The 11302-nt window shown below is 42.7% G+C and overlaps 1 non-coding gene across 1 annotated transcript; it reads right to left on the bottom strand.

Annotated features, from left to right (window-relative positions):
- Nucleotides 1-6924: 6924 nt before the first annotated feature.
- On the bottom strand, nt 6925-7044 carry trnal-aag (transfer RNA leucine (anticodon AAG)). The gene is made up of 2 exons: nt 7006-7044; nt 6925-6971 (listed from the first exon to the last, which is right to left on the bottom strand). It is a non-coding gene; the product is annotated as a tRNA-Leu (tRNA).
- Between the last annotated feature and the right edge of the window lie 4258 nt (nt 7045-11302).

The following is an 11302-nucleotide window of genomic DNA, read 5'->3' as shown; positions in this document are numbered from 1 at the left end:
GATTACGAGGTTGTCAGAAACACAATAGTGAGGGCTCTGATTGTGTATTTGATGGGGTTTCCAAGTATGAGGAGGATAGATGAAGGGTGGAAATGGAGGCTTAAAAGGAGGAGTGACACCGTTTTTGATTAAGGTCAACATTGCTTTATTCACTCGAGAAAATATTCTAAAAAAATCATTTAGTGAAAAAAAAACGATCAATGGTTGATCACCTGCATTGACCTGCAAGTCTATCTAAAGATAAACTTGAACGAAAACTTTTCACTTGAGATGTCTGAATTTTCTACCTGCTTAGAAAGTACTCCATGCCAATGTTCTTCCAACAAAGTGGGTACAAATAAATTTCTTGTGGGTGCATTTTAAGAGAGGAAGCAGTTGGACAAAACGGGGTAAGCAATAAACTTATCTGCTAAGGATAAGGAACCCATAAGCACATACGAAGCAAGAGAGCAACTGAAGAGAGGAGAGTCAGGCACCCTTCAGATCACGGAGGCCGTCATTTTTGAAACTCGGGAAATAGGAGAGATATTGAATGAATATTTTGCGTCAGTTTTTACGATGGAGAAAACCAGCCAAACTGTTCACTCTCCTGAATGAATCTGGGCAGTTCCTGTCACCAAATGTTTGGGCAATGGCCAAATAAATGGAGACTAGTTCTTGTTTCTTCCGGCTGGATTGGCTTCATACTCTGAATGGTTTCATACTTCACTTCGAGCCTACATGTTTACCAGACTGGAGGGTTTGAGTTATGTGGAGACATTGGATAGACTGAGACTTTTCCACTGAAGCGTAGGATATCGAGGGTTAACTTTATCAGTGTTTATCAAGTCATCAGGTGTCCAGATGACGTGGACAGCAATCGTCTTTTCCCTTGGATAGGTAAGTCTCAAACTAGTTTTGTTTTTTTTACGAAGGTGAGAGGAGAACGATTTAAAATGGAACCAAGGGCTGCTTCATCACGCATTGAGGGGATTGTATTTGGAATGAATTGCCAAAGAAAGTAATAAATCCTAGTACGCTTAAAACATGTAATAAATATTTGGGCATGCAAACGAGTAAGAAAAAAATAGACTGAAATGAGGTAAATACAAGGAAGAAGGGCTAATTAAGTTTGGGATACCTAGATGGCATGCTCGAGTTGGACTGAAGAAGTCGACAGCCCTCAAGGAAATAAGTAATGTTATTTTCAAACAGTTCTCGTCAAACGAGATGAAGTAGTGGACGCCTTAGAAAATATGGACGTTGGTAAATCTCCAGACACTGTCCTACTGTCTCCCAGGACATTGTAGAAATTTAGGGCGTAGATGGTGACGCTCCTTGCAAATATATTTGTGCTGATAAATCTGTGCGAAGTGCCGGATAATGTCATGTCTTTGTTGGAAAAGGTAGTGGAGAGTAACCTTGGAACTACAGATCCGAATCTGATATTAGTCGTGGTCAGGTTTTGGAGGTGATTCTGAAATATAGCATTTGGAGAGGCGAGGCATGATTAGATACAGTTAGTATGGCTTTGTGTGATATGAATTGTGTCTCACAAATTTGAATCATTTTTTGGATCAAGTAACCACGACGATTGATGTGACAAGAACATTACACATTGTTTACTTGGACATTAGTAAAGTCTTTGACAAGGTTGCACATGGAAAAGTTAGAGCATGTGGGATTCAGGATGAGCTTGCCAATTCGATCCAAAACTCACAGTGACAGGAGACGGGGTTTTTTTTTTCATTTTAGAGGCCTGTTGCCGATAGTGTCCAATGGGATCTGTGCAGGGTCCACTTTAGTTTGTCGTTTATTTAAATGATTCAGATGAGCATGCAAAAGTCACGGTTAGTCAACTTGCAAATGACACCAAAATTGTTAGTTCAGTGGACTTGACGTAGGATCTCGACGTTTACAAACAGACAGTGATCAACTGGGTTTATGGGCTGAAAAGTTCAGATGGAGCTGCATTTCAGTAAGAGCAAGGTCCTGCATTTTGGGAAAATAAACAATGGTAGAGCTCATACAATTGAAAGTATCGCCTTGGATAGTGCTGCAGAACAGAGTGACTTAGTGACTCCGTTACTTAATTCTTTGAAGATTGTGTCACAAGTGGACAGGGTGATTAATGTGTTTATGATACATGTTTACCTTCGTTGCTCGCACCATTTGTTTTGTCTTTGAGACGTTATGTTGAGATTTACCAGGACGTTGAGGGGGCCTCTCCTCGAGTACAGTATCCGGTTCCGGTCGTCCTATTACAGGAACGATGTTATTCAGCTGGAGAGGGTTCACAACAGATTTGCTAGGATGGTGCTGGGAATGGACTGATCAGTTATGAGGAGAGGCTGGAAAGGCGGGAACTTCGTTCTCGGGAGTACAGGAGTTTTAGGTTGACCTTTCAAATATTCGTAAAATCCAGAGGCATATAGATAAGGTCAGTAACAAGTTTACTACCTCTCGGGTGAGGTGTATCAAGACCCGCAGCATTTTTTTTAAGGTAAGAGGAGAAAACTTTGACCAAATGCATTGGGGAGTAATAATTTTGAAACATAGACTGCTTCGTGTGTGGATTGAATTTCCACACAAAGTGGTCAGTGCGGGTGCAGTTAGGACGTTTCAAAGAAATCTGTATAAGTGTATGAATGGGAAACGTTTGGAGAGAATGGCTTCAAGTGAAAGCATGGACCGGTTGGACTGAATGCATCTGTTTCCATGCTGTCTGACTTGAAGATTAAAATCTCAATGATATTTGCCGTGGAAACATCAGAACACAGAAGGTTACGATCCAAAGTTTGAAACTGGGCCTATAATAGATGCAAGTCTGAAGATGCACACTGCTCATTGTGTCAAATGATCTGTTTTTTCCATGCTGGAAAAGCTCAAAAACACAGGGAAACTGATCTGCAATGAAAATGATCCCAAACGAAAGGAAAAAATGGCTTCATTGTGAATAGATAGAAAAACTTCTGCCGTCTTTTCTGATGGTCTAGTGCTTAGGATTTGGCGCTCTCACTGCTGTGGCAGGTTTGATTCACGATGAGGGAAAGGGTGTTTTGTTCTGCAAAAATACGCTGGTAACAGTGTTTCCGATTAACTTACAGAAGGTAGAAATGAGCTGGCATCTCATTGGCTTTGCCCCGCACCTAATTAAAGTCAACAAACAAAACAAAATCTGCAGATGCTGGAAATCAGAAGCAAAAACTGGAATTGATGGTGGAACTCAGTATCTATGGAGAGAAACGGTCAATTTTTCAGATGAACAGACACAGGTTAGTTGCTCATACCTGTATTATAATCAAAATTAGAGTGGTGCTGGAAATGCTCAGCAGGTCGGGCAGCATATTTGGAGCAGGAAAACTAAGTTTTGGGCAGGAGGCCTTCATCGGGAATCCAGCATCTGCAGTCCTCACTTTCCTGCTTTTCTGATGCTGCCTGACCTCATGTGCATTTCCAGTACCAATCAAATCTTGACTCTAATCTCCAGGTCTGCAGTCCTCACTTTCTCCTCTGTATTGTAATGCGAGGGAAATGATCATTTTTATTGGTTGAACCAGGATATTTATCAAAATCTCTTATTGGCTTACAACAGTCAATGTTACAAGCTCAAAAGTATTTTATTGGCTGCATCCGTTGCCCTGAACTGGTGAAAGGCTGTGCTTGAACAGTTGCCCCTTTTCTTTTCCTTTCTGTCAATTAGCAGCCATGTGGAATAGAAAATTGATCGTTTCTTTGTCGAAGTCGACATTGTATCAATTTGCCTCTACTTTTCTCTGTGTATCTAGCTGACCCGCGTTCATATTCTATAACTCTTTATCTGTCCACTGCCTCATTTCCAATTTCTGCTCTTCGAAAATTCTCACATTTGGAGACAGCTTGCATGTGATGCTACTGACAGACTTTCACCCACATATTCCGACCACCCTGCTGGAGTGTGTCAAACTGGGCTTATGTTCTCCTAAAAATGTGTCTGTCACTTAGACCTGAGGTAAGGAGATATACCTGCCTCAATTTATTGCACCTCTTAGAATTCTAAATGGAATTCCTCATCCACGAGAAATGAAAGCGATTCTACCAGAAAAACAGGGGTACAATGATGTATATACTGAAGTAAAATGAATGCTAGTCACAGCAGAGAACGAGAGTGATCAGCTCGTGCTGTATATGCCATTGCCATAACATTCACTACAAGTCTGCCGTCTCCAGTTCACCTCATTATGCATCCAAACCGGAAGTGAAGGAGTGAGAATAAAATAGGAGGTGAAGCAGAAGTGCTGTGGAAAAGATGATAGAAACTCCAATTTGAATTAATGGTAAGCAAGAAACAAAAATAACTGATGGGGAGAAAACAGGCGACAGGGGTGGGTCACGCCAAATGATAATTGTTTATGCTTGCAGATGCTGAATAAACATCACAGCATTGCGGGAGATTTGAACAACGAAACTTAAATGTACACAGGCACCACCAGCAATTGGACCAACGATTTCCTGTTTACAACTTCGCCGCTTTAAACAACTGAGCAACAGCGCCACGCCACATTCTGCTTTCCGAGCCATACTTACATTTCCTTCACCAGTCCACTTAAGTGACTGTGGGATATGTTTTCTGTATCAGTGTTGATCACTGAGAATTGCAATCAACCCCTGCTTTTGCAGAATCAGACAGTTCAGAGCTGAAAACTCTCCAATGAAAATGGACAGAGACAGAAAATCACCTTTTGCATTAATTTCATACTGATACCTGTTTAAACTGATAGTATAAAGAGGATGTGGTCATACTTTCGAGGCCCATTAGCTGCTCGAATACAAAAAGAGGAAGTATCACACCAAGAGCTCTATGGTCATTGTGGTGAGTTGACCAGGGATGGTGTGTAATTCAGTGTGGGCAGTAAAGCTGACCCATTAGCACCGAAATTGAGCGTTGCACCACCAGATCAGCACTCACTTTCTGCCTCCCGGCTCCCAGTGGTCTTAACCTTTCGTTTTTGTTTCACTCTACAGCTGCACGTCTCAACTTATTCCTGAACGATTGCAGGTGTCGCATTAGAAATGCAACGTTCAGAACCGGATTATTGGGATGTAGGCATCAATCAGTAGGATAGGATGAATTGTCTATCTAAAATACCCCAGAGATAAAGGTGGTAAGCTACTTTCCTGAACCTTGAATTCCTTAGCACGGAGGGACAACCATAATGCTGCTAGGGAAGGAGATCCACGATTTAGACCCAGCGACACTGAAGAGACAGCTAAACGTTTCCAACTCAAAATGGTGAGATGCTGGGTGGGGGATTTGCCATGGGAATTTTCCCATACGCCAGTGCTTTAATCATTCTTACTGGATGCAAACACCACTGGATTGATTCTCGCGGGATCAAGGTGTGTGTTCTGTGTGTAAAGTGTTTTTTTTCTCTCGTGAATAATTCACAAGATGAGTAATAATTCTTCATTTCCTAACTGGGACTTTTATCCAGGGCAGGGCGAAGCAAACTCGGACAACTCAGCGAGGAACACCAGTCATGCTAAGAGTAACCGTTGTGAACTGAATTGTGCACACTCTTGTACCTGTTGTACACGTTATAACCACCTTCTGCAGCAAAGCTTTTCTCTACAAGTTTCCAAATAGTTTATATTATCGCCATGGGTTTCAATGTGAAAGATGCGGAGAAGTGAAAATCTGATGTAAGAACATAGAACATAGAAAAATAGAGCGCAGTACAGGCCCTTCGGCCCTCAATGTTGCGCCGATCCAAGCCCACCTAACCTACACTAGCCCACTTTCCTCCATATGCCTATCCAATACCCTTTTAAATGCCCATAAAGTGGGAGAGTCCACCACTGTTACTGGCAGGGCATTCCATGAACTCACGACTTGCTGAGTAAAGAATCTACTCCTAACATTAGTCCTATACCTACCACCCCTTAATTTAAAGCTATGCCCCCTCGTAATATCTGACTCCATACGTGGAAAAAGGTTCTCATGGTCAACCTTATCTAAACCCCTAATCATCTCGTACACCTCTATCAAGTCAACCCTAAACCTTCTTTTCTCCAATGAAAACAGCCCCAAGTGCCTCAACTTTTCCTCATACGATCTTCCTACCATACCAGGCAACATCTTGGTAAACATCCTCTGCACCAGTTCCAGTGCCTCCACATCCTTCCGATAGTATGGCGACCAAAACTGCGCACAATACTCTAGATGCGGCCGCACCAGAGTCTTATATGTCGTTCAGCAGATGTACTGCATGATGGTACAGAATAGCTGAGCCTACCAGGATCTCGTTTTGATGCATTGAGCTGCATTGAAAGGGCAGCACCAAAGAAGGCGTCGTTCAACTCGTCTAAGTCTCGATCCTGGACGAGAAATGACCAGACGTTTCTCGCTGAATGATTTCAGTGTCTTGCATCAACCAGAACGTGCCTCAAAGTATGAAAGTATATTTGCTGGAGTGGCTCATGGAATAGTGCAGTGACTGGGAATAAAACGATGGAATGAAGCAAGCAGCTGACGAAAATGGGTCTCATTTGCCAGAGAAATGTACTGCTTCACAAAGCGGGATCGATTGAAGTGAAACAATTAAGGTGATTGCTGTTGCTGGGTGATGCTCTCTTGAATTTTTTTTTAGATTAGATTTACAGTGTGGAAACAGGCCCTTCGGCCCAACAAGTCCACACCGACCCGCCGAAGCGCAACCCACCTATACCCCTACATTTACCCCTTACCTAACACTCCGGGCAATTTAGCTTGGCCAATTCACCTGACCCGCACATCTTTGGACTGTGGGAGGAAACCGGAGCACCCGGAGGAAACCCACGCAGACACGGGGAGAACGTGCAAACTCCACACAGTCAGTCACCTGAGTGGGGAATTGAACCCGGGTCGACAGGCGCTGTGAGGCAGCAGCGCTAACCACTGTGCCACCGTGATCAAAAAGGGAGACATGTCAGGAGTGGGATTTGAACCCACGCCCCTAGAAAGGGACCAGAATTCACAAAGCCAGATGCAGAGCAAGGACTAACACTCCTTAACGCTGGCGCCTTAGACCACTCGGCCATCCTGACAGGATTCCTCAATCTCCTGGTTACCATTAAAATTCATCAACAAGTTTCGCGCTGGGTTAGGTCAGTGGTACACTACATAACGCGCCTATGAATTGAATCTGAAGGTTTTAGCTTTGAGGTCGCCCCAGGTGGAGTGTGTCATGTTCTTTCTCCACGATTACCTCTCGACAGTCGCTTTTGTTGAGAGTTTTCTACGGAGCATTGCTTTATCTGATTCTCTTAAACTGTAGTGATTGGATCATTGAATTTTCAAAGTTGAAAGCTGGACATAGCAGCGTCCGTTTCCATTTCAGCTCACTGCCCATTTCCTATTCCAGCTACCGCCACGGTTCTCAATGTTTGGCGACGTGGCTTGTGTTCTACCGGAAGTTGCATTGTGTTAGAGCAAAATGTGTGTGGGGACGGAGAGTGGGTGTCGAGCACATGAAGCCGATAAATGGGAATTCGACTCTGCTCATATTTTGTCGTGGCAGCATTTCTGACTGCTTTTCAAAAATAGGAAAAATTTTGGTAGGTAAATAATTTTCTCCGAAATGTTTTTCAGGATAATATAAATTAAAGAGCTAAGGATGTTTGAAACTCGAAAATAAACAGCAATTGATAGGCTAACACAGTAGGCCTGGAAACATCTCTGGAGATAAACAGTGTTAATGTCTCAAATTGATCTGGGGACCAATGTGTTTCCTTTGCCAATGCAATGCACAACTTCACAAGGTGGGAACGTTTGAACAGAAGCAGTGAACCGGATCATCGTTGTTGGTTGGCCATCTTGTGAACGTTCCCATGACTGCTGATATCTGTGTTAAAATCAGAACTCTGCAGCATGGGGGTGTTATGTGTGCACAGGGCCATTGGACGCAACAGGTTTGATTCTTGCTTCACGTGAGCGGAATTCAAGGTATCGTTATATTTCCAAACACTTCTTCTTCACTGCCCTGAAGCTGAGATGAAGTTTGAATTCCAGGGTCTGCATCAAGTAGAATCCTTTCACTGTTTCATTACAGTAAATGTGAACGAGAACATCCGAATCAATCTTACAGAGATTGTCAGAGAAGGAGAAGCTGAAATAATACCACGCGCTGCTCATGGACACCTTTCCATTTCGCAAACCCACTTACTCACTCCCTGTGGCTCCTGCGAATGGGAAAGACACAAAAACAACAAAATCCAGTCTTTTGGTTTGTGATTCCTTCGGAACTCTTTGAGAAGCGGAACTAGAGAAGAATGAATGGTAAGCTGTTCAAATAAGTAAAGTCAGTCTGGGCAACTTTCCCTTCATTCAAAGTGAAATCTGATGTTCTGGGGGACATTCTCCAGTCCAAGAGATTGAATGGATTCCCGTCAGAGCTGCTCTGCTTCTGCTGTTGTCACTATCAAGAGCAATAAACCCATGTTCCCTGATCTGGAATCAAAATCGGTCATGGCAGTAAGAGCGCTGAATCTTAACCACTAGACTACCAATGATAATGGCGAAAGCACCTCCATAGTTTCTCAATGACACATCTTTTGGCTTTTGTTTTCATTGGAGATAAGTTTCTCCTCCGAAATGTTGGAGTGAATGTGTTTTCTCATCACTGAAAGAGGCCAATCTAGCATATGGCAGGTAGTCTTGCGTGTTCAGAAGTTTCAAGTGTTCAGCTCCGTTTTTCAATTCCTTTAATATGTGTTATTTTCTTTTCTGACTCTTCCTCTTGCCCCTGAGGTTGTTGCACATGCGTTTCTACGTTATACCAGTCTATTTCAGTCTATCTGTGGAGGAACAACTGGAGCCAATTTGTTCAATTACTTGTGGCCCATCATTATTCTGACCCGTCTAGATTCCTGTTGCTACGGGGGGAAGAATCACCGGAAATGTTCATTGAGAAGGTGAGATTATTTTTCAGGGACTTACATCCAAAATATGTTTCTCTTACTCCTCAGATGCTGCCTAACATGCTGTGTAGAAGCGGCAAAGAACATCACTGGTGGAAAAAGCAGGTGTTGCCCCTAGGAGTCGGCTAATTCTGGTATCCTTGTGCATAACTTCCTTTGTCTTTTCTTTTCCTTGCAGTTATCGTTCCGTACCGTGATCAGTGTGATCTCTCCAGATGTATGATTCATCGCCTCATGACCATGGCAACGGCAGATTTCATGGTGAACGTCCTCGATCTGATGTCGACACATATTCCTATTCTTTAGCCAGAACACTTCATTTTCGTGGAGGATATAGATGAATGCATCGTTCATGCTGCACCGCTGTACACATGCACTGACTGCTCTGGCTTATTCATCTTTAAGTGATTTGTACCCAGTTATTGCCAGATTCCTAAAATTAAATGTTGTCAGGTGATAACTGCGGCTGCGGTTCTCCAAAAAAAAAGATTGTACTGAACAGCTTACAGACCGACCTTTTATGTAAAGAAAATACATGGTCTTATGAGTGATCAAATGTTTTCTGCTCTTGATCTAGACAATAGTACACGTTTGTGGGCCGCAATTGAAATCATTCAATTCTTTTTCACGGCTCGTGTTTCAATTTTCCTGAGTTTACTGCTCAGTATCTTCACTGTCAGATGCATTGATTTAAAGAGTAAAGCACACAGGAGACAGCAATGTGGAGTGATCCCACAGACATCGAAATAAAGAGTCGAAATCGATCCAATAAATTACTGTTTTCCATTTCTGGTAATTCCACACCGTTCTGGGCAATGTTTATTGTGTGGTCTATTCTTGGGAGGGTGAGGGTTTTTTTTTCATTGGTTTGTTCATTCCTGCTTACCTCCATGACATGGGTTTCATGCTGCAGCTGCGGAGCTGCTGCACTAAGGCTGCAATTTTGTACCCTGATACGGGCTAATTTCAGGGAGCAGCTGGAGGATTTGATGGTATTTATCTCCATTATGATTGGTAATTTAATTAAACAATTATCAGCAAAATATCCTTCCCAGTCTGGTTATCGATAATTAGAGGAACTCACTGACACACTGTGTGCACTCTCAAAGATTCAGACTGCATGAACGAAACCGGCTATGCCTTTACTGTTGGCTTTATCACAGGCAGGTTAAATACAATTCAGCAATAATTCTAGTGTGGAGTTCGGTAGAAAAGACTCACACCACTATTTCATCCGCCCCCAGAATTCAGTTCGGGGAGCCAGTCTCCACATCGGGTGTAGTTACTTGTGTGTGTATCTTACTAGCCAAGAGAAGTTCGGAGGATAATCTGCACAATGTGATTAATGCAAATGGATAAAAACTCTGATAACCATGGGCAGTGTCAGAGAGTCACAGGGTGTGGACTTTATAGGCCGCAAGGCCTGTTTCCACACTGTAGTGATTCTAGTCTAATCCAAAACCTCATTCCATGCACACACCACGCTCTGTCAAAAGAGTTTCCCCTTCGATCCCTTTCCAATCTTTCTACTCTCATCGTAATTCTTTGCTCCAAGATGACTTCCAACCCGAATAATCAATGTACTAACATAAAAAGCACGCCAACGAAAGGCCTTCTTCATCGCCCTGTTTACGTGTAATTCGAATTTCAAGGAATTATTGATCCTTCCTCCAAGTTCACTTTTCTCAACAACACTCTGCAGGACCTGTCCAATCAGTGTGTAAGTACTGCCGTGATTTGTGTTACAGGTGGATATATTGAATAGTGTCAATGTTAACAGAAGAAGTGCTAAAAATAATGCGAATGAACCTCAAGCATGGATAAGTTTTTGAGCTACTATGTTTTGGCCGTTATGTAAACTTGAATATCACTGGGGCAGGAACCTTAATTTGATTTTCTTGGGTTTCGATGTTTCAAAAGCACCAGAGAAGGAGGTGAAAGAAGTGGGGAGGATGACATTGCTCATCAGTGATAGACGAAGTCAGAAACAAAAACGTAGCATCCACTTGAGTTGTAGTTTTCTATAGACACAACAATCGTAATAGAGACACTGACGTGCTGATTAGGAGGCAGATTTTAGACATGTGAAGAATCAACAGGATTGTTGTCACAGCTGATTTCCACATCCCTAATATTGAGTAGAACAACCTTAATGAAAATAATTTGAATGTGGCAGATTTTGCCTGGCGGGTCCTGGAAGGAAGCATGACTTAATATGAGGAAAGGCCGACAGGAAGGAAGGCCATATTAGATTTGCTGCTTGTCAACAAACCACACCAGTGTTCAGATCTCTCAGTTGGAGAACATAGAACATAGAACATAGAAAAATACAGCGCAGTACAGGCCCTTCGGCCCTCGATGTTGCGCCGACCAAAGTCTACCTAAC

This window comes from Hemiscyllium ocellatum, chromosome 18 (genome assembly GCF_020745735.1).
Source record: "Hemiscyllium ocellatum isolate sHemOce1 chromosome 18, sHemOce1.pat.X.cur, whole genome shotgun sequence".
Classification (NCBI taxonomy): Eukaryota; Metazoa; Chordata; class Chondrichthyes; order Orectolobiformes; family Hemiscylliidae; genus Hemiscyllium; species Hemiscyllium ocellatum.
This window is presented reverse-complemented; position numbering and strand designations above follow the sequence as displayed.